The sequence below is a fragment of the Triticum dicoccoides genome, chromosome 1A, assembly GCF_002162155.2.
Source record: "Triticum dicoccoides isolate Atlit2015 ecotype Zavitan chromosome 1A, WEW_v2.0, whole genome shotgun sequence".
NCBI lineage: Eukaryota > Viridiplantae > Streptophyta > Magnoliopsida > Poales > Poaceae > Triticum > Triticum dicoccoides.
The window spans coordinates 426,400,352-426,423,287 of record NC_041380.1 but is presented as its reverse complement, the minus strand read 5'-3'; the positions used below and the strand labels follow the sequence as shown (position 1 = coordinate 426,423,287).

Here is a 22,936-nt window from a genome sequence, read left to right as displayed (position 1 = left end):
GCCGGGTGCCGCGCGCGGGGACGAGAGCCCGAGGAGCTCCAGCGGATACATCCTCAGTTTTCATTTCCTTTATTTTTATTTTTCATTTATTTTCATTCACATTTTTTCCTTCCTCCTTTTCTATTTCTTTCATTTTCATTTACTTTTCTATATGTTTTTCATTTTATTTTCCTTTCCTTAGCAGTAGCGCTCCCGACGCGAAACACGTTGTTACAACAATCTTAGCAGCAGCATGCTTTCCTTAGGCACGCTACTACTATTGGTACCCTGGCGAGAATACTAAGGAGAATTGTAGTAGTAGCGCCTCTACAGTTAGACGCGCTGCTGCTATGATCTTAGCTGCAGCACGTTTGGATAACATGTGCTATTGGTAAGTTGTAGTAGCGCTTCTTTTTGTCCCGCGCTACTGGTAAGTTTCTGTGTATAAGGTTTTCCCTAGTAGTGCATGAAGAAAGCAGTCGCAATGAAACTGTAACGATCATCATGCTAAGCTAATAGATGGGTCAAGTCAATCACACCTTTCTCTAATGATGTGATCCCGCTTATCAAATGACAACTCTTCGTCCATGGCTAGGAAAAATAACCATCTTTGATTAACGAGCTAGTCAAGTAGAGGCATACTAGTGACACTCTGTTTGTTTGTGTATTCACACATGTACTAAGTTTCCGGTTAATACAATTCTAGCTTGAATAATAAACATTTATCATGATATAAGGAAATATAGATAACAACTTTTTTATTGCCTCTAGGGCATATTTCCTTCAATATCAATACAATCAAAAGTAGGATGTAGGGTATTATCTCTTCGAGAGAGCCCGAACCTGGGTAAAACCATGTGTCCATGTTACCATCGCTCCAAGATGCCTAGCTTAGGACCCCTACTATGAGATACGCCGGATATAGAACCGACATTGGTGCTTTCATTGAGAGCCTGCTGGCAGTCGCCACGGTGCGATGGGAATTCAGATTGTCTCTAGCGCGATCTACGCATCGGAGCCGAGCTTTATGGTCGATGTCGGCATCTTTGTCACCAGCTCGACTGGTCACCTCGGCTAGATTGAGGACCGCGCTCCACATCAGATCATTAATATCAGACGGATACTTTCATCATCATCAGCTCAAATCTCAACCGAGATCATGGAAAAGTCATCCATGGAGCCTGGGGGCTCATCATCAACATTGCCCTTGTGCGATCGCATAGTTTTTTCTGTACAACAGACTTGTTTTCGCTTCCACCATCTCCTCGGAAGTCGATTGGTGGAATTGTGCAGAATTGATTGTACAACAACCCTGTAAAATTTCGTCGCCTTTCAATGGAGGAGTCCCCGACGATCTATGATATACCAGAGGCCTGTCGAGTTGGACTGGAATTAGGATGAGTTTAGGGTGTAGTCTACAGAGCACAGTTTGGAGGTTATTTGGAAGATCCAACCATTCATCCTCTGCGGAATTTCCATATCTACCACCTCTCAAAATTTTAGCTCGATCCGACCGTTCCAACTCTAGGTACCATCCGATAAGTGCATCAATTTTTGGATCTGTCTTCTACATGAATACGAATTTGACCCGAGTTCATCTTTCTTCATGAACGGGATATTGGACAACCTTTTTGGAAGAAACTCTTTCTAGGGCATTGTGTTTTATTTCCGAACACATCCTCACAATTTTTTCTCATTTTTGGAGATAATCTCCACCGTTGCGCCAGTGTCAACCCAGCCCTTGCTCCATGTCTGTCGACCTGTGCTAGACAGATCATCACTTCATTGAACCGAGCCAAACCTTATCAGATCATCATCTCAGCAAGACGAACAAGAGTTCGGAATCGCAAAGGCTAAATCATCACCAACACCATCGCCCCACGGATTGCACGGGTCAGGCACGCCGACATCGCCGCTCGGTCACTTCATCAATCCGGCATTGACCGCGTCACAAGTTATGACCAGCGTCGGCATGGCCGAGCCGTAGCTTCTTCAAACCGATGTCTGCCACGCCCAACCGCTTCAACACCTCGGCTGGCATGGCGGCTGCAATGTCACCTTACCGACCTGCTCTTCACCTCGGCAGGACCAGGAGCTTCACCATCTCTTCACCAACCTACTCCGGAGACTTCGACGTCACCAGCCGACCAGCTTCGTCACATTAGCTGGACCGGGGGCTTCCCCTCGCCGCGTCCCAGCCAAGCATGTGCATGTAACATCAAGCTAGCGCTGGCACTAGTACCATTACTAGATGCAAATCCATGAACGCATGCGTGTGTGTCTTTGGATTGCTATAACAAATAAACCAGGTGCTATTATTCCTACTAATTCTTTTGCTTACATGGGTTTATTTTTCTCGAGGAATATTACTCTGGTTTGTTCCGTCCTCTATACACAGGACTGTCAAATGCTGGCCGCATTAACGATGGTTGCGTGATGGTTCGGTCAGTTTCCCGTCCGCAATTTGGCGAACGCCACATCGGGAAGTAGGACCTCCCTGCGAATTCAGGCTTTGTCACGCCGACGCCCTGCATCGACATTGGCTTCGACGCCAGGCCACATCTCTTTAAAATATTATTTTGCGTAAATTAATTATGCGAGGATTTTTTATATATCTATATTATTATTTTTTGGACTGCACTATTTTACATGTGTAGGTAATCGACTGCTTCACGCGGTCACTTCGGCAAGCCGATGACTTCGTCCCAATCAACATAAATTGGCTCACGTGATCACCTTGTTGGTCGAATTGCCATACCGACATGTTCGGTTGCCTCGGGGATTTCGGCATCACCGAGAGAGTTCTACCTCATCGAATGTTCGGCACACTGGCCATATTTCTCGCTTCGCATAAATTATTAATTATGCAACAATTTTTTAATTTATTCTTATTACTATTATCTCCGGCTTGCACTATTTTCTGTGCATAGGTAAATGATTCGAGTTGGGCAGCGTTGTCACCTCGACATACCTACGTACCACGTCACCGCGGCTGGACCGGGGGCTTCGTCATCACTTCATTAACCCACGCCGGGGACTTCAGCGTCATACTGCTGACCTGCTCCGTCGCCTCGGTTGGACTGAGGGTTCGACATCGGCACATCGGCCATGCTATGTCGCCACTTCGGAGTGTCGAGCTCTTCGCTCCACCACCTCAGGACCGGCTTGGGGGCTGGGACCTCATCCCGTCGTAAGCTCGGGCCGGGCATCAACACCGAGCACATTAACCACCTAAGTTGCTTCCATGCTCAGTTTTTTAATGCTTGTTAGGTTCGACCAAACATTATATTTGTGTTAACAACTTAGTTTGTCAACACACATTATTTGTTAAAAACACTTCCTTTCCCATGTTATCTAGGGGCTTTCAATTTGTACGAGCCGTTCTATAATAATTTTTTTCTTCCTGGTTGTTGCAATGTCTTTTTCTACAACTGCTTTCTCGACTCGAGTGTGTGGTCAACAGCCGGATAACCTGTTTTCTCTCTAATGCCGCTTGAGTTTAGTTTGCTAAACTAGCCTAACAAGCAGTACTCCGCCTTTGGGATAGGAGGTTGCAGCCGTAATCTAACCCGCTTGAAGTCTTGAGATCGGATGTGTCATATTGATGCACGAAAGAAGCACAAAAGTAAGACCAATTTTTGGATTGGCACTGAACACTTGATCTTGTTCGGTCGTCAAGTTTTTACTGATTTTTTTGGTTTTCCAAGCCTATGGTACTTTTAAACTATTTGTGTGTTTCCAGCATAAGTCTCACAGTGCAACGCCGGACACCTTTAGAGATTCGGCAAAAAGATTCTCGGATATTGCTGTATATACATCCGTTTCGAATTGTGTCTTCGGTCAATAGTTGGGTTGCCCAGCTCCTGTGCTTGCCTCCTAGGTTCCCCTTTGTTCGGCTAGGTGTGCAAAGGGAGAACCACTGCGATTGTGCTTCCAGCTCGAATGGTTAAGTACCTCAGTGGAGAAAGTCAAAAACAGACTATCACAATGGGCGTAAACTGGTCAGCGATCCGATGACGGTATCAAACTATAGATCAATACCGATTACCCTATGTTAAACAATGGGACTTTTGCTACGTCTCCAACGTATCTGTAATTTTTTATTGTTCCATGCTATTATATTATCTGTTTTGGATGATAACGGGCTTTATTTTACACTTTTAGATTATTTTTGGGACTAACCTATTAACCGGTGGCCCAACCCAAATTGCTGTTTTTTTGCCTATTTCAGTGTTTCATAGAAAAGGAATATCAAACAGAGTCCAAACGGAATGAAACCTTTGGGAGCGTGATTTTTGGAACAAACGTGATCCTGGGGACTTGGAGTGGACGTCAAGAAACAATCAAGGAGGCCACGAGGCAGGGGGCGCGCCCACCCCCCTGGGTGCGCCCTCCACCCTCGTGGGCCCCTCGTTGCTCCACCGACCTACTTCTTCCTCCTATATATATTCATATACCCCACAAACATCCAGGAGCATGACGAAACCCTATTTCCACCACCGCAACCTTATGTACCCAAGAGATCCCATCTTGGGGCCTTTTCCGGAGCTCCCCCGGAGGGGGCATTGATCACGGAGGGCCTGTACATCAACTCCATGGCCCCTCCGATGATGTGTGAATAGTTTACCTCAGACCTTCGGGTCCATAGCTAGTAGCTAGATGGCTTCTTCTCTCTCTTTGGATCTCAATACAAAGTTCTCCTCGGTTCTCTTGGAGATCTATTCGATGTAATCTTGTTTTGCGGTGTGTTTGTCGAGATCCGATGAATTGTGGGTTTATGATCAAGTTTATCTATGAACAATATTTTAATCTTCTCTAAATTATTTTATGTATGATTGGTCTATCTTTTCAAGTCTCTTCGAATTATCAGTTTGGTTTGGCCTACTAGATTGATCTTTCTTGCAATGGGAGAAGTGCTTAGCTTTGGGTTCAATCTTGCGGTGCTCGATCCCAGTGACAAAAAGGGAAACAACATGTCTTGTATTGTTTCCATCAAGGATAAAAAGATGGGTTTTATATCATATTGCATGAGTTTATCCCTCTACATCATGTCAACTTGCTTAAGGCGTTACTCTGTTCTTATGAACTTAATACTCTAGATGCATGCTGGATAGCGATCGATGTGTGGAGTAATAGTAGTAGATGCAGGCAAGAGTCGGTCTACCTGACACAGATGCAATGCCTATATACATGATCATACCTAGATATTCTCATAATTATTCGCTTTTTTATCAATTGCCCGATAGTAATTTGTTCACCCACCATAATACTTATGCTATCTTGAGAGAAGCCACTAGTGAAACCTATGGCCCTCGGGTCTATGTTCCATCATACAAGTTTCCAATCTATTTTATTTTGCAATATTTACTTTCAATCTATATCATAAAAATACAAAAAATATTTATCTTATTATTATTATCTCTATCAGATCTCACTCTTGCAAGTGTCTGTGAAGGGATTGACAACCCCTTTATCGTGTTGGTTGCGAGGTTCTTATTTATTTGTGTAGGTACGAGGTGACTCGCGCGTCATCTCCTACTGGATTGATACCTTGGTTCTCAAAAAATGAGGGAAATACTTATGCTGCTTTACTGCACCACCCTTTCCTCTTCAAGGGAAAACCAACACAGTGCTCAAGAGGTAGCAAGAGGATTTCTGGCGCCGTTGCCGGGGAGGCTTACACAAGTCAAGTTAAGATTTGATCTCCCAGCAACTAGCCATTTCTGGCGCCGTTGCCGAGGAGATCTATGCCAAGTAAAGGCATACCAAGTACCCATCACAACTCTTATCCTTCGCATTACATTATTTGCCATTTGCCTCTCGTTTTCCTCTCCCCCACTTCAGCCTTGCCATTTTATTCGCCCTCTTTTTCCGTTTGCCTCTTTTTCCTTCCTGCCTTCTGTGTGATTGTTCTTTTCGCAATTTGTTGCCATCATGTCTGCAACTGGGGAGGTTATCATTGATAAGGATAATAATATGGAAAACTTTGATGCTATTGATGATCCCCTTGAAAATCCTATTATTTTGCACACTAAAAAGTTTTGTATTGGCAGCGGTAATATTATTGGGAAGGGAGTTTATTCAAGATTTCTTTACTTGTGCCGGTGCTTTGCCCACTATGAGTAGATCTATCCTTCATAAAACTAGTAGTCCCACAGATGCTATATCCTTGCTCATAGTTGAACTCGAGAGACAATTTTTACATATGCATCCTTCCATACAAAGGATTTTCCTAGAATTTTCTAATATTGAGCATTCTTCTGTTAAGCGAGCAGCGACCATCTTTTTAGCTCATGAGTTCAGATTTATAATAAAAGAGGCCAATGAAATTTTTGCGCATTATAGGGTGGATGCCGGCCGTCCTCCCATTGAAGCAAATCTTTTCTATCAAGAAGATATTATGCGTTTACGATCTTTAGATCATGTTGCTTTTAATGAAAACCTTAGAAAAAAGGTTCCTACCGATGCTCTTGTTAATAGGATCTATGAACTTAATGATAATTTTTCCATCCAGAACAATGGGCTAGGTTTTTCCCTTGAACAAAGGCTCTTGACTTTTTTGCCAAAAGAATGCTTATAATGATGAATTGATTGTGCAATATGAGGGGCCAAAGGAGGAACCAATACCTCCCGAGCTTGATCTTGTGGTCCCATTAAATTTAGCCCTTTTGACTATTTTTGCTTGCCACAAAGGAAGCTTGCTGCTGAACGTAGGGAGTATGAGATGAGCTTTCGCGATTTATCTTATCATTATCAGGGCAATACCTAGATCTATCCTTGCTTTTATGCCTAGCTAAGGGCGTTAAACGATAGCGCTTGTTGGGAGGCAACCCAATTTTATTTTTATTCCTTGCTTTTTGATCCTGTTTAGTAATAAATAATTTATCTGTCCTCTGTTTTGGTTGTGTTTTTGTGTTTAATTAGTTTTTGTGCCAAGTAGAACCATTGGGAAGACTTGGGGAAAGTCTTTTTGATCCTGCTGTAAAGAACAGAAACTTTAGCGCTCGCAAGAATTTCTGCCCTTTTTTACTGGAGAGTGCTATTTAGTTAATTCCTTTTGAAGATGATTAATAGATAAATTCCTCACGTTCAGAAATTTATTTTAGAATTTTTGGGGTTCCATAAGTATTCGAAACCTACAGATTACTAAAGACTGTTCTGTTTTTGATAGATTCTGTTTTTCGTGTGTTGTTTGCTTATTTTGATGAATCTATGGCTAGTAATAGAGTTTATAAACCATAGAAAAGTTGGAATACAGTAGGTATAACACCAATATAAATAAAGAATGAGTTCATTACAGTACCTTGAAGTGGTCTTTTGTTTTCTTTCGCTAACGGAGCTCACGAGATTTTCTACTTTGAGTTTTGTGTTGTGAAGTTTTCAAGTTTTGGGTAAAGATTTGATGGATTATGGAACAAGGAGTGGCAAGAGCCTAAGCTTGGGGATGCCCAAGGCAGCCCAAGGTAAAATCCAAGGACACTAAAAAGCCTAAGCTTGGGGATGCCCCGGAAGGCATCCCCTCTTTCGTCTTCATCTATCGGTAACTTTACTTGGAGCTATATTTTTATTTGCCAGATGATATGTGTTTTGCTTGGAGCATCTTGTATGATTTGAGTCTTTGACTTTTAGTTTACCACAATCATCCTTTCTGTACAGACCTTTTGAGAGAGACACACATGAATTGGAATTTATTAGAATACTCTATGTGCTTCACTTATATCTTTTGAGCTATATAGTTTTTGCTCTAGTACTTCACTTATATCTTTTAGAGCATGGTGGTGGTTTTATTTTATAGAAATAATTGATCTCTCATGCTTCACTTATATTATTTTTGGAGTCCTTTAGAACAACATGGCAATTTGCTTTTAGGCATAATAAGAACTTTCATATAAGTGCATTGAATACTAAGAGAAGTTTGATACTTGATGATTGTTTTGAGATATGGAGATAGTGATATTAAAGTTGTGCTAGTTGAGTAGTTGTGAATTTGAGGAATACTTGTGTTGAAGTTTGCAAGTCTCGTAGCATGCACATATGTTAAACATCGTGTAACAAATTTGAAACATGGGGTGTTATTTGATTGTATTCCTTATGAGTGGCTGTCGGGGACGAGCGATGGTCTTTTCCTACCAATCTATCCCACTAGGAGCATGCGCGTAATACTTGGTTTTTGATGACTTGTAGATTTTTGCAATAAGTATGTGATTTCTTTATGACTAATGTTGAGTCCATGGATTATACGCACTCTCACCCTTCCATCATTGCTAGCCTCTTCGGTACCGTGCATTGCCATTTCTCACCTTGAGAGTTGGTGCAAACTTCGCCGGTGCATCCAAACCCCGTGATACGATACGCTCTATCACACATAAACCTCATTATGTCTTCCTCAAAACAGCCACCATACCTACCTATTATGGCATTTCCATAGACATTTTGAGATATATTGCCATGCAACTTTCCACCGTTCCATTTATTATGACATGCATCATCATTGTCATATTGCCCTTCATGATCATGTAGTTGACATCGTATTTGTGGCAAAGCCACCATTTATAATTCTTTCATACATGTCACTCATGATTCATTGCACATCTCGGTACACCGCCGGAGGCATTCATATAGAGTCATATCTTGTTCTAGTATCGAGTTGTAATCATTGAGTTGTAAATAAATAGAAGTGTGATGATCATGAGTAATAGAGCATTATCCCATAAAAAAGGAAAAAAAAGAAAGGCCAAATAAAAAAAGAAGGCCCTAAAAAAATAAAAATAAAAAAGGGGGCAATGCTACTATCCTTTTTTTCCACACTTGTGCTTCAAAGTATCACCATGATCTTTATGATAGAGAGTCTCTTGTTTTGTCATTTTCTTATACTAGTGGGAATTTGTCGGATTTCAGGTTCCGGCAGACCCTTGAGGTTCGAACACTGGGGGGCGCGTGGAGATCTCTCCCCTACCGATATACGTCCAATCTCCTCGCGTGATCTAAGCTGGAAACAACGAACATCACAATGGACACAAGGTTTATACTGGTTCGGGCCACCGTTGTGGTGTAATACCCTACTCCAGTGTGTGGTGTGGTGGATTGCCTCAGGGGCTGATGAGGAACAGTACAAGGGAAGAACAGCCTCACGAGAGGTGTCCTTGAGCTGGTGCGATGAACTGCTTGGGTGAGTTCAATCGCCTCTCTCTCTCTCTACCTCTCTTTTTCGGCCCCTTCTGTCTGCCCTCTACTTTGTGGTGGCTAGCTCTATTTATAGAGGCCCTGGGCCTCTCCCCAAATAATGAGCGGGAAGGGCGCCAACAATTGGCCATTTTGAAGGGGAACATCTAGTACGAGTTATCTTGACCAAAGGTGGTCTTCGCTACCAAAGGCACTGGTGATGACGCCGTCTTGGGCTCCACGGTGACCTCCGTCCCGCCGCTCTGTAGGTCTTGGTCTCGTTGCACCGGAATGGTAACCTTTTCCCGGTGCCTTGGCCTGTGCTTGCCCCCTTTGCACCAAAGGGGAAACAAGGACACTGCGCAGGCCGACGCCCACCTGGCGCCCGCCTGGTCTTGATCGTCATGGCTTGCGTCACGGGCTCCTCGTGAGGTACCCCTGCCTTCATCTCTCTGCCTCCTCGCGAGCCTGCCTGATGAGGCTGCCTCTGAGGAAGCTTCCGGTCGTCCGCCCCGCGAGGCTTGGCCCCTCACGAGGGTCTTGAGCTTGAGCTGATGAAGATGGGCCGTGCTGGGCCCCCACTTGAGCCACGCCACAGGCCGCAGGCAGGCAAGTCTGGGGACCCCCGTTCCCAGAACGCCGACAGTAGCCCCTGGGCCCACGGCGCGCCCGGGCCTGGCCCAGCAGGGAAGCGAAGGGGCGAGCGCGAAGCGCCGCGGGCCCCAACAGCCTGCAGCCCTGGGCACCGCGTGGCGATTGATTGGACGTGGGCGTCTGTGCTTCCCCATGATGCCTCAGCGACCGCATGACTTGATAAGTCCCTGCATGCAGAGAAACCGGTCATGTTTACCTACGATCATGGTGCTCAGTGGTTGGCCTCCTCCGGCTATAAGTACGGGGCTGCACGAGTCCCCTTAGCCCATCGCTTCTTGCTGCTCCTTTTCTTCTTCTTGGCTACTAGCCGCTCCCATGGCTCCAAAGAGATTCTCGGCCACGGAGAAAGGAAAGGCCCCCCAGGCTGGGCCTGACTCCCCCCCGGCCAAGCGCGGCCGAGGACGCCCTCGCAAGCATTCCACGTTCCCCATAGTGGCTTCCCGCGGCCATGGAGGTGGTTCCCTGCGTGGTGGTGAGTGCCCGGCCGCCGGTGGGAGGCACGCCGTGGCTGTGCGCCCCCTCTAGGCCACGTTTTCGCTCTGTGGAGGTGCTGCCGGAGTTCGTCGTGTGGTCAATGGACGCAACCAGCACCCGGCTCCAGCTCCCCCGTTTCTTTGTAGGTGATCTGCCGGCCAGCGCCCGATGCGGCTTCTCGCTCCAGGTAGATGGTTGCTGCAGCAGGGCTTCCTGGGCTTCGCTGGAGGTCTCCGTTTCTGGGAATGGGGCCCTGACCCGCGGCTGGCAAACGTTTGCCCGCGCCCGCGGCCTGGGCCGGTGGTGCACCCTTCACTAAAAGTTCGATGGCGAAGCCACCCTCTACGTGAGGGTGTTCGGGGAAGACGGTCGCCATGCTGGGTGCTGCCCCGAAGACGACGACCGCGGCCGCCTGCCCAGCCCCGGTACTGACCAGGATGAAGACGTCGACGGGCGTACAGGCGGCGGTGCTCGGGGTTCGCTGAGCTTCGGCGACTCCCTCGCAGGCAGCAGCTCTTCCAGCGGTGGCCGCGACCAACCCCTGCGCCATTGCGCCCGCCTGGGTGAAGGTAGCGGATCAGCCCGCCGTCGCGCCACGGCGAAGCGAGAGGAGGGATCCGCCTGAACCCTAGGAGCAACTGAACCTTCGCTGTGGGTTGGTGCACGACGGATCGCGCCCATTTTGCTTTCCTTCTTTTCCTGCGCAGAAATAAAAGGTAGTATAGGGCCCCGCGGGGGTGTGTTAGAACTGCTGCTGTTAACCATCATGCCGCTTCCTCTATTTCTGCGATATGTTCCCGCACCATGCACCCGTGTGCGGGAATTATTTTAGCTCGGTGGGGCTTGACGCGGTCCTCGCCTCCCGAGGCCGTGGCCCCGCCGTGCGCTTTGTGCCCTGCAAGGATCAGTAGGAGGGGTAACTTTCGGTCTTGGTTGTGGGGGCGATCGGCCCAGGTCCTGCGCTCATGTCGCGATGCCCATGAGGCACGGACTGGGAGGGGTGCTCCCGCCGAGGACTCGGATAGGAAAGCTCCAAACGATCGGGGCAGAAAAACACTCACGAGGGTGCCGCGAACCTCCCTCGCGAGACTTGTGCGAGAGAAAACGAGGCAAGCGAGCGAGAAAGACAAAGAGTCGCAAGTCAGGAATGTCAACAGCTTCAATAAAACTTCAAACGGGAATAACCAAGCCAACTACAAAAAGCAAATGAAAAAGCCGCGTCCGACACATATTCTAGTCTTCGACGTCTTCTCACCAGCGCGGAGCTAAGTGCTGCCACTTGGCGTGGGCGGGAGCCCCCGAGGCCCAAGGGCGGCACTCCGGAGACTCTGGGGCGTGTACAGCCCCACTCATTATTACATGAGAGTGTCACGGGCGGCGAGCTTCACTGGCATTGGCCTTCTTCACAGGCACCGGGCCTTTCCTGGAATGCGGCAGCTTCACAGGCATTTGCCTTCTTCACAGGCACCAGGCCTTTCCCAAAATGTGGCAGCTTCACAGGAATTTGCCTTCTTCACAGGCACCGGGCCTTTCCCAAAATGCGACAGCTTCACAGGCATTTGCCTTCTTCACAGGCACCGGGCCTTTCCCAAAACGCGGCAGCTTCACATGCATTTGCCTTCTTCACAGGCACCGGGCCTTTCCCAAAACGCGGCAGCTTCACAGGCATTTGCCTTCTTCACAGGCACCGGGCCTTTCCTAGGCGCTAGGCCTCGCTCAGGGATAGAACCTCCGGAGATGTTGAATGTTCCACTTGTTCTGGATGGGCACCCCCTCCGTGGTCTCCAAGCGCGCGGAGCCATGCCTGGAGACATGAACAATCTTGAATGGGCCCTCCCACATGGGAGAGAGCTTGTGCAGCCCCTCCCTGGAGAGAACCCGTTTGAGTATGAGATCCCCTACCTCAAGAGTTCTGGGGCGGATGTTGCGGAAGTGGTATCGTCGCAGCGCCTATTGATACCTTGCCACTTGCAGCATGACTTCTCGACGGCGTTCCTCCCGCAGCACGAGATCCGTCCCCCGCATGGCGTCCTGCTGCGCCTCGTCGAATGCCAGGACCCGTGCGGAGCGATGCCTGACCTCATGAGGGAGAACAACCTCTGCTCCGTAGACGAGGAAGAATGGGGTCTCGCCAGTCGGCTTGGTCGCAGTTGTGCGGATTGACCACATCACGGACTGGAGCTCATCGTACCAGCCCCTGCCACAGGCCTCCAGCTTCTTCTTGAAGGTCTTGGCTTTGAGGCCCCTCAGGACCTCCGCGTTGGCTCGCTCGGCCTTGCCGTTGCTCCAGGGGTGTGCTACCGAAGCGTAGCATATCTGCGTTCCAAGGTTAGCACAGTACATTTTGAAGAGATTACTGGTGAACTGCGAACCATTGTCGGTGATGATGTGGTTGGGCACCCCAAATCGGCGCACAAGGCCCTTGATGAATTTGACCGCAGAGCCTGCCGGGATTGTGCGGACGGCTTCCACCTCAGCCCACTTGGTGAACTTGTCCACAACGACGTAGAGGTAGCGATAGCCCCCTGGCGCCCGAGGAAACGGGCCCAGAATGTCCAGCCCCCAAACTGCGAACGACCATGAGAGGGGTATAGTCTGTAGACCCCCCGCAGGCTGATGGATCTGCTTAGCGTGAAACTAGCAGGTCTCGCAAGCCTTCACCAGCTCAACGGCATCGTTGGGCGCTGTGGGCCAGTAGAATCCACTGCGGAACGCCTTGCCGACGAGGGTTCGTGACAACGAGTGGTGCCCGCAGTCTCCGTCGTGTATGTCCGCTAGTAGCTCCTTCCCTTGCTCTCGGGAGATGCAATGTAGGGACACATCATTTGGTCGCTTCCTGTAGAGCTCTCCATCCTTGATGCAATAAGCTGTGGCCTGCCGCGCCACACGCTCCGCTTCCTCCTCATTCTCCGGCAGAGCCCCTTGCATCAGGTAGTTCTTGAGCTCCGGGATCCAACACCCTTCCCGAGGCTCTAACGCCAGGAGCAGGCGCGCCCCTGAGGCCGGGCCGCAGACCGGGGCTCCTGAGGCAGGCGGCTGAGGGAGCTCCTCCCTTGGTTGCGCCGTGCTCGACAGTGACGGCACCGCCGAGGGTTTGAAGAGCCGCTCCTCGAAGACGCCGGGCTCCTGAGGCAGCCGCCTAGGTGCCCTCTTGGCAATGTTATCATCCTCCTGATTGGTGCTGCGAGGCACATGCTGCAACTCCAGCCCCCAGAACTGTTTCTCCATCTTGCGAACCTCAGCGAGGTAGGCTTCCATGTGCTCGTCCTTTGGCTCGTATATCTTGTTGGAGAAGTTGACGAGGATCTGTGAATCGCCCTTGATGATGAGTCGCTTTATCCGTAAGGCAATCGCGGCCTTCATGCCTGCTATGAGGCCTTTGTACTCCGCTATGTTGTTGGAGACCTTTTCTCCGTGCTGGAAGCAGAGTCGTATGGCGTAGTAGAGTTTGTCCTGGGTAGGGGATACAAGCACTGCGCCAGCTCCCGCATTGTGTCGGTTGAATGCCCCATCAAAGTACATGACCCAGCCGTCCGGTGCTTCACTTCTCGGGGAAAGTGATTGGTCTTCGCCTGCCTCGAGACCCGGTGCTTCTGCCCATTCTGCCACGAAATCCGCAAGTGCGGCTCCCTTGATGACTCTGGTCATACTGAATTCTAGCTGAAATCCTATAGCTCAATGTTCCACTCAGCGACCCTCCCAGCTAAGTTGGGGCTCCTGAGTACTCTTTCCAAGGGGTATGCTGAGACGACTTTGATGGGATGGCCTTGGAAGTAGTGGCGCAACTTGCGTGAGGCCACTAGTAGCGCGAGGAGGAGTTTTTGAGGCATGGGGTACCGCGCCCTTGCGTCCCGTAGCACCGTGCTAACGAAGAACATGGGATGCTCGACGAGGTTGAGGGTGCTTGCGCAGCTTGCGTCCTCCAGAGGTTGAGGCGTTTCTTGAGACGACGGAGCCCCCAGTGCTTGGTCGCCTGAAAAGGCCCCTCCTACTCCGGGTGCGTTCTCCTGCTGCGGCTGTTCCTTTTCCGGCTGTGGTTGCGGCCTTCATGAGGCCCTCCCGGCTCTGCTTTGCTTCAGTCCGGACGGTCGATGCGGCCTTGGCATAGCGCTCCTCCCTGACCGCCACCAGGGCTGCGCTAGCGAAGTTGGTGGTGGCCGCAAGGTAGAGCACTAGGGGTTCCCAAGGACGCGGAGCTACCATCACAGGCGGGCTGGTAAGGTACCTCTTGGGGTCTTGGAATGCCTTGTCAGCCTCTTCAGTCCATTCGAAGGGACCCTTTTTCTTCATTAGCTTGAAGAAGGGCAGCGCTCGTTCCCCAAGCTTGGAGACGAAGTGCCCCAGCGCAGTTATATGCCCGGTGAGCTTCTGCATTTCTCTGAGGGTCCTCGGCAGGCTCATGTCTTCGACTGACTTGACCTTCTCCGGGTTGGCCTCGATGCCCCTGTGGGACAGGAGGAAACCCAGGAGCTTACCCGAGGAGACTCCAAACACGCACTTCTCCGGGTTGAGCCGTAGGTCCACTTCGTTGAAGCTCGCAAAGGTTTCTTCCAGGTCCTGTATCAGGGTTCTTGCCTCACGAGACTTCACCACAATTTCATCGACGTAAGCTTCAGCGTTCCTCCCGAGCTGCCAGCCTAAGGCGATGTGCATCAGCCGCTGAAAGGTCACGCCTGCATTGCGCAACCCAAATGGCATGCACGTATAGTAGTCCCCTCCACACGGGGTCAGGAAAGCCGTCTTCTCCACGTCTTCTACCGCCATCTTGATCTGGTGATAGCCCGAGAAGGCATCTAGGAAGCACAATGTTTCGGGTTCCGGCAGACCCTTGAGGTTCGAACACTGGGGTGCGTGCGGAGATCTCTCCCCTACCAATCTACGTCCAATCTCCTCGTGTGATCTAAGATGGAAACAACGAACAACACAAAGGGACATGAGATGTATACTGGTTTGGGCCACCGTTGTGGTGTAATACCCTACTCTAGTGTGTGGTGTGGTGGATTGCCTCAGGGGCTGATGATGAATAGTACAAGGGAAGAACAACCTCGCGAGAGGTGTTCTTGAGCTGGTGCGATGAACTGCTTGGGTGAGTTCAATCGCCTCTATCTCTCTCCATCTCTCTTTTTCGGTCCCTCCTTGTCTCTTTTCTAGTTTGTGGTGGCTAGCTCTGTTTATAGAGGCCCTGGGCCTCTCCCCAAATAATGAGCGGGAAGGGCGCCAACAATTGGCCATTTTGAAGGGGAACATCTAGTACAAGTTGTCCTGACCAAAGGTGGTCTTCGGCTGCCAAAAGCACTGGTGATGACGCCGTCTTGGGCTCCACGGTGACCTCCATCCCGCCACTCTGCTGGTCTTGGTCTCGTTGCACCGAAATGGTAACCTTTGCCCGGTGCCTTGGCATATGCTTGCCCCCTTTGCACCAAAAGGGAAACAAGGACACTGCACAGGACGGCGCCTGCCTGGCACCCGCCTGGTCTCGATCGTCATGGCTTGCGTCACCGGTTCTTTGTGAGGTACCCCTGCCTTGATCTCTCTGCCTCCTCGCGAGCCTGCCTGATGAGGCAGCCTCTGAGGAAGCTTCCGGTCGTACGCCTTGCGAGGCTTGGCCCCTCGCGAGGGTCTTGAGCTTGAGCTGATGAGGATGGGCTGTGCTGGGCCCCCACTTGAGCCACGCCGCAGGCCGCAGGCAGGCAAGTCTAGGGACCCTCGTTCCCAGAACACAGACAGTAGCCCCCGGGCCCCAGGCGCGCTCGGGCTTGGCCTAGCAGGGAAGCGAAGGGGTGAGCGCGAAGCGCCGCGGGCCCCAAAAGCCTGCGGCCTCGGGCGCAGCGTGGCGATTGATTGGACATGGGCGTCTGCACTTCCCCATGATGCCTTGTAGCGCGCCCGGCTAAGCGGACCCGCAGTTGCACACAGTCGTTCCTCCTTTCCGCTGCTCGCTCGCCTCCTACCTTTCCTTCCTCTTCGAGCTCCAGCCTCCGCTGCCAATCCGACTCGAGTTCTCCTCTCTTCACCGCCATGGTGCCGACGAAGAAAGGAAGGGGAAAGAAGCCCGCGCCTTCGCCCCGCACACCTCTGGCGGTGGTCCCCGCCGTTGCTCGGTCGATCATACTCAGTCCAGAAGCTTTGAACAAGGTCCACTCTGCCCATGCCACGATCTTCAATGAGTGAGGCAGGACCATAGTCTGGCCTGCGTCCCATGCCTCCCTTGATAGGATCATCACAGAGGTCCGATTCTTCGCCGATTCCCTATGGGCGGGTCTGGTTCCCCCCTTTTCCGCCTTCTTCAATGCGGTGCTCTCCCATTGTCAGATCTGTATGATGTACCTTGGGCCGGAGTCCATTACCCTTCTGGCTGTCTTTGCTTTTGTTTGCGAGGCGATGATAGGCATTCCTCCCTCCGCTGCCCTGCTACGCCACTTCTTTTCCTTGCGCCTGAGCGACCCCACTCAGTGCTCAGGGTGCGTGAGCTTCTTCGCCATGCCAGAGACGGTCGCTTCAGGGATCGACTTCAGCCTTCCTTCTCCTGAGGCCAGGTTCAGAGAGCGGTGGTTGTACGTGGATGTCAGAGTGCCCAGTCCTCTGCTCTCGCACCCGACCTCGCCTGCTGTTCCCCACGCGGGTGGGGATCATGAGGTGCTCGCGAGCCCCTGGCTCGCCTTCGTCTGGCGCCGCTTCCAGAGTTTGAGGGCGCTCAATGTGACAGTGCCCAAGGTGGTGAAGGAGTTCCTCCAATGTCGCATTGCTCCTCTTCAGCGCCACTCTTGCCGGTTGTGGGACTTTGCGGGGCATGGAGACCGCATGCTTCTTCAGGAGGAGGACTTGGCGCCTGAAGTGCTATAGACGGTGCTTAGGGTCTTGACTAGCGATCCTTCCCCAGGCAGCCTTCGGAGTAATGGTATCCTCTTGTATCTTTGCTCCGGCAGGGCCGATTTTGTGAGGCAGATGCCCTGCTTCGACGAGTGGGGACTGCGCCCGGCTGGCTTCATGGGGCCCCGCGAGAACCTAGCCGCCGTGGTTGCTTCCCCTGCCACCCACAGCGGTCCTTCCTCGGGCGACAGGGCGGGGAGACGAGAACCGGCAAGGGTTGAGGCACCCGATGTCGAGGTGCCGACGCCACGAGAAGCCTCGAAGGCGACGTCTCCCGAGGCCCGCCCTAGAGCGGTGACAGGTGCGGAGTCACGGCCTATGGCTCCTAAGGCCGGGGCTTCCGAGCCCCCTGCCGTTCCTCGTGAGACGACGCCTGACGGCGCCCCCAGGCTGACTCCCCCAACGCTGATCATCTTGACGCTTCTTCCGCACCAGGGGCCGACCCCTGCGCCGGGCGCTTAGGTTGGTTCCGTGTAGACTCTGAGGCCCTCCGCAAGAGGAAGGAGGCCTTGGGTGGCAACGACCGCCCTTGCCGCTTGTTGAAGCGCATGAAGTATTTTGCCATGGACGAGTAAGTCTTCTTCTTTCCTTGCTCATTTACTTTGCTATCCCTGCGACTGATTGTGGCCCTTTCAGGCCCTGCCCTACGAAACTCGCCGGGTCAGCCGGGGAGCCATCCCCCCAAGCTTCGCCTTCTCCGCTGGCCCTGGGTTCGGCGAACTCGAGCGGCACCCCTGCTGCTAGACTGGTCGGTGGAGTGGTCCGTTCCATAGGGCACCTCGAGCCTGCGCGCCCGCTGTCCTTTCTTCATGAGTCCTTTTGGGGCACATGTGGCTTGCCCCGTGTTCCTCCTCTGATCATAGATGGTGAATGGCTCAAGTCTGTCTTTGGCTCCACCTCCGTGGGTGGACCGATGCCAGGCCGGATTCCCGGAGAGGTCCGTTCGGCGATGGCTAGGGCGCCAGCCCCCAGCTCCACGCCGGGAGGGGGCTTGCCGCCTTGGGGCCCTCCGCATGCTCCGGTGGAAGAGGGTGATGCGGATGACGTGCTCAGGCACGTTCGGGAGCGACGCGCCCTTCACGAAGAGTTCCTCCGGAGGGCGGCGGATGCGGTGAGCCGGATCGGGGCAGAGGTTGCTGACGAGGATGCGCGCCTCGAGGCCGAAGGCTTGTGCCTTGCTGAGGAGAGGCGCAAACTAAAGCTAGCCATCGCCCTCGCGCGTCACCAACGTGATCTCGAAAATGCGAAGGCTGAAGCATCGCTGGCAGCTTCGCGGGAGGCCTGCTCCCAGGCCATTGAGGAGGCTCGGGAGGCAGACCGACGATGCAAGGATGCGGAGGAGCACGCACGGGAGCTCCAAGCTTGGAGCAACTCCCTGGAGCAGCAAGTGGAACTGCGCCTCGCAGCCCTTGAGTCATTGGGGGTGGCCTCTGTTGACCGGGCGGAGCTTCTGAAGCACGAGGACGCGCTGACGCTGGAAGCCGCCGAGCGTAACCTTGACCTTGAGCGGTTGGAGACGAGGGAGCGCCTGGTGGCTCGGGCGGAGGATGACGTTGCCGCGCGGGAATCCCGGGCCCAAGAAGAAGTCGATCGCCGCGTGGCGGAAGCTTGCTCAGCCTTCGAGCGCGAATACGAGACGAGGTTGGGGCTGATCAAGGCAGAGGCTGAGGGTAGGACCGCAGCCCTCAGGGCCAAACTGACCGGAGTGATGCGGTGTGCGGACTCCTCCGCAGCCACCCTTAGCGTGGCGCAGGCGGAGCTGTCCTCTTCCTGGGCCGAGCAGCTTCTTCTCCAACAGAGGGTTGATGACGCCGAGGCCGTTGCGCAGCAGAATGAGGACAAGATCCGTCAGCAGCGGGTTCTGGAGCATGTGCATGCCCCCATGCTTCAAATGCTCAGAGAGAGGGCCAACACAGCTTTGGGCTATATCTGCGAGGCTGCCGCTAAGGAGCCGCACAAGGTTAACTATGCCGGCAACCTCCAATTTTTCACCGATGTGGTGATGCTTCTGGAGAACCGATCCAAGAGGTCCCATTGGCTTGTCGAAGAGAGGAGCCGAGCCTTGCTCGGGCGTGCCTTCTCCCGCGTCTTCAGCCATCTGCAGGACAGCGACCCCACTTCGACTTCGACGCTACCATCGCACCCGTGCCCATTGCCGTCCGGGGCGACCTGGCGCGGTGGGTGGAGGACAACGTGGACGCCCTCGTCAGGGCCTTTCCGTCTGATGACGACGGCATGGTCGTGGGCACCAATGAAGGCGGCGTTGTGGACGAGCCTGGCGCTGATGGCAATGCTGGTGGCGGCGGCAATGTTGACGACGCCAGTGATGCCTCCGAGGATGCCCAAGAAGACGCGGTGAGTGATATGTCTGACTGACCGCATGTCACTGCTATTTAACCTGCACGAAGAAGGTTCGGGCTTGGCCCAGAAGGATGTAAGAGCATTTTGGGAGGGGAAGCCCCTCATGTAAAGGTTTGCAATTAGTACCCTGGTAAGCATAATGTTGCGTGTGAACTTAGCCGCTGGCCCGGTGATGGGTCAGCTGACTTGTGTACCTTCCGACCCTGACGAGTCTCGAGCGGGCCTGCGGGGGCCGCTGCACCTCGGGTGTCTTCTGATTAACTTGTAGATTCCGCGGCGAAAACCTCCGGAAAGGGTGCGGTGACAGCGGTCCTGGTTGTAAACGTGCATGGCCCGGCCCGGCTTGCGAGGGGCTCGAGAGGGGGGCAGCCGATGCTAACTTTGGACGCAAAGCTGAAACCAGAACGCAAGAGATTGCTCGAACGAGACTAAACACCTCTTCCCCCAAACACACGCAAGCATCAAGCTCAAATCCAACTTAAATCCAAATTGAAGAACTTGTCAACAAGGAAAGGCAAAAGCAAAAGGCCGCGTCCGACACCTAGTCTAGTCTTCGACGTCTTCTCACAAGCGCGGAGCTAAGTGCTGCCACTGGGCGTGGGAGGGAGCCCCCGAGGCCCGAGGGCGGCTCTCCGGAGACTCCGGGGCGTGTACAGCCCCACTCATTATTACGTGAGAGTGTCACGGGCGGGGAGCTTCACAGGCACTGGGCCTACTTCACAGGTACCGGCCTTGCTTCATATCGCCAGACGAGGGCCCCGCCTTGCACCTCACTCTGCCGCCATCGACGGCGATCGGAAACCAGGACGACGCCAATGGGGCAAAGCGGTCGCCAGCGGTTCCCCTGACGACCACGGGTCCCCTGCCGGGGGCAACCTTGGGGCACCTCCCCGACAGGGGGCCTACCTCCTGAGAATGCCTTGCTCCGTCCGCTGCGGGGACAAACCCGAATCTCGGCCCCTCTCCTGCAGCCCCATGCGCCCTCCTCCTGAGGGGTATGAGGCTGCAAAATTGGGGCAGCCACCTGCTGTAGCGACCTGTATCTCCTGCGACCCATGGTTAGCATAAGCTTGCTCCCGAGGGATGAGTGGTACCCGATAATTGCCGCCACCGGTGCGGCCGTCGAGGCTCTCTTGTGGTTCCTGAAAGAGCTCAGCTCCTGGCATCTCCTCGCCCCAGCCTGTCCCGAGGAATGAGCCATGATCTTCTTCCTGTGCACATCCCTGATCCACCATGCGGGGCATGTAAGCTTCTGGGGCCACCGCCCCGTGCGCCTCGCTGTAGCACCCCACATGCCACACAGCCTGGCTTGGAGCGCCACCTTGGGGGTGATGGCATGGCGGTCCGCTGAAGCCAAAGGCTACGGCAGGCACCCCTTCGCTGGCCTGAGAAGAGGCCGGTGTGACTTGTCGCCCGGTGCCGGCGGGGGTGTTAACGCTGAATGGGCCCTGGAGTCCGCCGGAAGTTACTTGCGCGTGCACGACGCTGCCATACGGCCTGCCTTAGGTCTGGGGTGGCAGCTGGATGCAGAAAGGAGGTGTCCCTGAGGCGGAGGCATCCAGGAGCTCGGCGACTCGCTCCAGCAATACGTCGCGGCCGCCCTCCAGCAACCGACACCGTAGCAGCTCTCGGGCCACCGTGAGCGCGGCCCTGGAGTTTGCTTGCTCCCGTCGGGTGTACGGCGCCATGGACGCGGTGTGGTTTGAGGCCCTTGCTGCGGCCCGCACCTGCCTTGGTGTGAGGGCAGGCGGCGCCTGGCCGCGTCGCCCGCGCCCCGCAGCGCCCTGCGGAGCGCAGGCTGCCTGAGGCGCAAGGTTGAGGTCGCCCTGGGCTGGTGACACAGCATGGGCGGGCCATGCTGCCCAGCGGTCGGCGTTGGCAGCCGGGTCGCTTGACAGCTGAACGGCGAGGCGACGGACCGTGATGCAGAGGAGGAAGGATTCCGGCGCACCCCTACCTGGCGCGCCAAATGTCGGATTTCAGTTTCCGGCAGACCCTTGAAGTTCGAACACTGGGGTGCGCGCGGAGATCTCTCCCCTACCGATCTACGTCCAATCTCCTCGCGTGATCTAAGTTGGAAACAACGAACAACACAAGGGACACAAGATTTATATTGGTTCGGGCCACCGTTGTGGTGTAATACCCTACTCCAGTGTGTGGTGTGGTGGATTGCCTCGGGGCTGATGATGAATAGTACAAGGGGAGAACAGCCTCGCGAGAGGTGTTCTTGAGCTGGTGCGATGACCTGCTTGGGTGAGTTCAATCGCCTCTCTCTCTCTCTCTCTATCTCTCTTTTCCGGTCTCTCCTTGTCACTTTTCTATTCTGTGGTGGCTAGCTCTATTTATAGAGGCTCTGGGCCTCTCCCCAAATAATGAGCGGGAAGGGCGCCAACAATTGGCCATTTTGAAGGGGAACATCTAGTATAAGTTGTCCTGACCAAAGGTGGTGTTCGGTTGCCAAAAGCACTGGTGATGACGCCGTCTTGGGCTCTACGGTGACCTCCGTCCTGCCACTCTGCTGGTCTTGGTCTCGTTGCACCGAAATAGTAACCTTTGCCCGGGGCCTTGGCTTGTGCTTGCCCCCTTTGCACCAAAGGGGAAACAAGGACACTGCGCAGGCCGGCGCCCGCCTGGTCTCGATCGTCATTGCTTGCGTCACGGGCTCCTCGTGAGGTACCCCTGCCTTGATCTCTCCACCTCCTCGCGAGCCTACCTGATGAGGCTGCCTCTGAGGAAGCTTTCGGTCATCCGCCCCACGAGGCTTGGCCCCTCGCGAGGGTCTTGAGCTTGAGCTGATGAAGATGGGCCGCGCTGGGCCCCCACTTGAGCCACGCCGCAGGCCGCAGGCAGGCAAGTCTAGGGACCCCCGTTCCCAGAACACCGCCACACAATAGGTCACACTCTGCGGTGGAGTCGACTATCTGGTCAATGCGGGGGAGCGGAAATGGATCCTGCGGGCAGGCCTTGTTGAGGTTGGTGAAGTCGACACACATGCGCTCCTTTCCTCCCTTTTTTGGCACAACGGCCGGATTAGCCAGCCAATCAGGGTAGCAGACCTCGCGGATAACTCCTGCCGCCTCTAGCTTCCGGGTCTCTTGAACGATGAAAGCCTGTTTCTCAGTGGACTACCGCCTCGCCTTCTACTTCACGGGGTGCACATTGGGGCACACGTTGAGGTGATGCTCAATCACTTCCCTTGGGACCCCTGCTAACTGCTCAGGTTCCCACGCGAACACCTTCTTGTTCGCATGCAGGAACCTCACCAGGGCCTCCTCCTGCTCGGGCTCGAGGTTGGCCCCTATGGTGAAGGTGGCGCCAGTGGACCCGTCCTCATCGACTAGTACCTGCTTGGTTTCCACCTTGTCTTGGGTGAATAGCTACTTCTTTTTAGCCGGTGCAGCCCCCTTGGGCTCAAGGGAGTCGGTGCTAGTGGGCT

General features: G+C 53.3%; 1 pseudogene; it reads right to left on the bottom strand.

The window, feature by feature from the left end:
• LOC119353521 overlaps window positions 1–10,819 on the bottom strand; it is a 12,570-nt pseudogene extending 1,751 nt beyond the window's left edge.
• Between the last annotated feature and the right edge of the window lie 12,117 nt (window positions 10,820–22,936).